Here is a 5002-nt window from a genome sequence, read left to right as displayed (position 1 = left end):
TATATATATATATATATATGCATGTATGTATATATATATATATATATACAATTATTTGTATTTCTCTATACACTTATCCCACTGATAATTATTCTACCATAACCCGCCATTACTTTTTTGTAGGCAATTTTCTAAGACGTATCATATATTTAAGTTTAAACCATTTACTTATTATCATGCACTCATGTATTTGTATGCGCATTTACAATATGTCCTGTGTATAAATATAAATAATTCTTGATTCTGCCCAAGTTGCCTTCTCTCTTCCTCACTTCCCTCCCAATAAAATAAGTACTAGTAAAGTAATGGTATGGATGTAAACGACTTTCACCATCGACCGATATTACTGGCATGTGCCAGCAAAATTTAACCCAACATAAAAATATTTATCACCTGTGTATTTAAACAGAACGTCATATGATGTGCTGTTGTACCATGCATAACACTCGTTATAAAACTCCTTTTTGAATCACTTATTTGCCGTGTATCACAGCATTTATAAGAGAGTTCTTCATCTTTACATTTGCGCGAACACGTCTTTAAAGGTAATCTTCTACCACAGAATAGACTAAGGACACGCAAGTTTAATTTATTCTCCCCTCTAAGTCGGTTAAGAATCTTGCATACTACATAGCCCACTTTTCCAATCTCTCAAGTAATGACACAACAGCATCTGTAAATAGCAGCAGCACAATATGCAAATCGAGTAGTTTATATGAGGGAATACAGAGCGTATCAAGTTGCTGATTATAGCAGATGCGAGGACAGCAGTCACAGGCAATAATTCTATGACACTCATAGAAAGTGAAAATGAAACTCGTAGAAGAAAGCAACAAGAAAATGAGATTTACAGGATACAATTGAATAATTTTCCTGAAGAAGAACGAGAGAATATAGGGAAAATGGGAAGTTTAAACAGGAAAAAAATTAATAACTTACAGGAAGGAAGTGAGAACTGAAAACCAACAACACTACTATAAACGAAAGCTAGACAAATAATTATTTATAAAATGAAACTCTGCAAGAAAGAAAGAGAAGATGGAAATAAGACACAAACAGATCAACAAGAAAATTGCAGCAAAGCTGGGTGATAGTAATGTCAGATGTGGAATTGTAGACTATCATGCTACTTGATTTTTTTCTTCTCTTTCGTCTTATGAATTCCGTCTGAAGTTAGCCATGCATAGAAAATGAGACAAAACAGAAAAATGACAGAGACAATAAGTTACGTTGGTAATTTATGCATGAAGATACGCATTTGTAGAAGTTAAACCTGTAATCACTAAAAAAACCTTTACATAATATCTCTTACTTGTTTGTAAGATCAGGTATCCATGAGTAGCTATGCATATATTTTGGTAGTTTCGAATATTTGTACATGTACTACAATGTGAAGTATTCGTCTAAAATTTATTGTAGAAAATAACATAATAAAGCATAATGTATGGATAACTACAATTCTACATATAAAACATCATCCGTCTTGTAGAGTATTTGGGGGAATAATAAATATAATTTTCTTATTTTCATGTTATTTTGTTGTTTTTTACATCATCATACACTCACAATTCCCTCTATATATCTCAATATATGACAGCTACCTATACAGAGTTGTAGCCCATTTAGACAAACATCCACACACACACACACGCACACACACGCATAAACACACACTGATGCACATTTGTATTCATACGTATACACGTGATCTATTAACTATTCAGTTTCATTGGGATCCCTCGTCTTTCCATAATTAGCAGCCTAACATGGTCGAACGTTTGCGTTACACTCTTAAAAAAACATGAAAATACTAGATATCATAATTGAGAATATATTAGAACACAATGGTGGTTGATCATATGTTGAATGGTGGTTCACTGATTACATTTGGACACTCAATGACCCTCAAGCAAACATGCAATCAAACATGATATGTGATGAATTTCTCTAATCGATAATACTGTACGAAACGGACTTTCAAATCTCGGTGTATAGTAGTCAGACATAAAATATCAAAGAACATCGATTACCAAATCGTCATATAAACGCATTACATTTAATACGATATATCAATAGAGTTACAACAAACAGGAACAAGTCTCCATCATCTCGGTTTTCGGCGTCGCATATGAATACGGTATACCTTTAAATTTTCTAGTATTTGCAAGGCGTAAATATACCTCGTAAACATAGCACAAAATTCCTGCGGTACAAAACAAAATTCCCATAAATCACGTATATAGAAATCAACAAATATATTATCAAACAGGATATTCATATGGTGAAGCTCGGTAAAAAGAATACTACTATCATTAATAATACCAAAAAAAAAGACGCAAGAAAATTAGTATCACACTCAAACATACTCCAGTCCACACAAGTATATCGGAAAATCAAAAAATTGCTATTAGTAACCGATGCACTCCCCGCTGCAGATCACGTTTTCAACAAGTAGACACTAATGCTACATTCCCCAAGAATCATTTTGCAGATTATATATAAGTATTCCACAAGTACATCGCCTGCAGGAACCAACACCAAACTGAATAACAGAAAAACTAACAGTAACGATGACTACTACTTCCGTTACAAGTTTAAAGCATAATTCACTATTTTGAATGCCAAACAAGAAAGGACAAATTTTTACTTCAATTCCCGTTATTAACGTTATATAACATACCATGCTCTATACTTCGTTAATAGCTAACATAAATCGTTCACCAGCAAACCATCTGGCAACAAACCGAAGAGTTATAAATGGACGATTCTTCCAGAATTTACAAATCAGTGAAATAAATGTCTTAGGCATCTGTTTTCACACCTGTTCACTCTCACCTCGAAGACATTTCACCGTATAACTTTGCACAGTAAACATTTGGAGCTTTCACAACTCTCTTCTATTTCTACCATTTACTAGGCATAGTGAATGCATCCATTCTGAATGCACCTTGGATCGTTCACCTGGGATATTTGGTTCAAGAAACTGAAAATAACACCAACCGAACTAGTTACATTACTTTCATATACGTTCTTACTTATATATAAGTTCATATAAGTTCATTCATATAAGTTCTTACTTAAGTTGCACTACTTTCATATAAGTTCTTATAAAATCAGATATCATAACCTCTCAATATAAATGGTCCGCAATCATAAAATAAAAACTTGCCTCAAGTTAATATGCACATTCATTAAAGATTTCTCACAGCATTTATAAAGCATGTCGTTAATAAAGCAAACGAGCGCAAATAAGCAAGTTCGAATCACTCAGAGATGTTATGATTGGATAATAGAAAAAATACAGCAATGAATAAAACTACAAGATATCTAATGAAACATTTGCCACTCAGGTCGGTGTAAACAATATCTTTTCTAAACATTACACCTTAATCTAAAACGTATAGTAACTGGTTCAGTTTTTTTAATGAGAATATGGAGAATAATAACACCGGTTGAGTATACTGTATGAACACTAATACTGAAATGGAAGGATTTCATCAAGAACAGAAAGACGAAATGTGTTCAAAGCGTCCAAATCAGCACACTTCTCTCAATGCCAACGTAGGAGAATTACATCCAAATGCACAAACCTTAATACAAGATATATAATGTTTTATTACAAGACAATCCTAAACATTCTAAATATTCCACACTACATAATATAAATATGCTTAAAGACAACGATAATACCAGAAGCTTTGTTAGTATAAGTAGTGGGAGGATAGATTGGAATGCAGCGATACATGCATCGAGAAAACTTGTGTACGCATAATAAATCCGAAAAGTACGTCCCTAGTATAATCATGATAAACACGTATAGCTGTGTAATTGTTATACCACAAGCAGTTTCTACAGGGCCACACAATGTAGAAGCAATAGCTGCTGTCATTAAATTATGTGTGTGTATGCATGCGTGTGTGTGTGTGTGTTCGTGTACGCGTATGTTTGTGTCTGTGTGTATGTACGAGTATTAACTAATCTATAATCTGTCAATAAGCAATGCCAAGTCCTCACAATGTGGGATAGGATTACATTTAGGAGAAACTTGCGTCACAAGAATCTCGTTTCACCGACTATTAAGTGAAGGAAATATTTTTGCTCCTTTCTATATTCATGTATTAAATGCTTTGTAGCTGACATTGAAGCTAAGAAAATTTGCAGGGCAATAATTGAAAAAAGGCAAACGGAAGCACAAAACGCCTTACTATAGACATGGGAGAGAATATTAAGGAAGAATCAAAGTGATATTTGAAATCCACGAGGAATATTGAGAAAAAAAAAAAAAACTAACACAACATAAAACTAGTTATAGAAAGGTGGTTACATCTACTGATGCTTTGGAAGGTGGCAGCAAGGTTGACACGGGAAAACGGAACCGTATGATACAGTTCAAAATAATTTCTATATGTTAAGTTCCCGTGAATGCTGCTGAGAAATCATCGGCATGGTAGTAGTAAAAGAACGTGTTAAAGACATTACTTGTGCTCCCCATTTTAAACTTATGTATTTTCATGTTAGCATAACCCATGACATTAAAGCATCGTCACCGATGAAAATAAATTCTATCCGCAATCGACCGGCCGATATCGTGCTTTTGCTAGCCGTTGGAAGATTGTCTCCCATGTCAGTCTATAGATAATGCTCTGTAAAAGAGAAACTGCTCTGCTCGTAGGTAAGAGCTGATAGGCACTTATTTCTAGCAATGATGGTTCGGACTCGACCCTTAGTCATTTTTAGGAACGATTCTATATACATGTATAATATATATATAGATATATATATATATATATATATAGTCACCATGATAGATCGGTAGCCACTGCGCATTCTTATTTTCTCTCCTTGTCTCTTTCCACGTTTATTTCTGTGGAAGAGCTTAGGCTCGAAATACTTTTTCACTTCCCGAGCGGTATACTAATACACCTGTCTCCGTCTTTTGTTTATTTCGGGGGTGGTCTCCGTATATGTATGTTTATATGTATATATATATATATATATATAT

This window comes from Octopus bimaculoides, chromosome 7 (assembly GCF_001194135.2).
Source record: "Octopus bimaculoides isolate UCB-OBI-ISO-001 chromosome 7, ASM119413v2, whole genome shotgun sequence".
Lineage (NCBI taxonomy): Eukaryota > Metazoa > Mollusca > Cephalopoda > Octopoda > Octopodidae > Octopus > Octopus bimaculoides.
Note: the sequence above shows the minus strand (reverse complement) of the source record.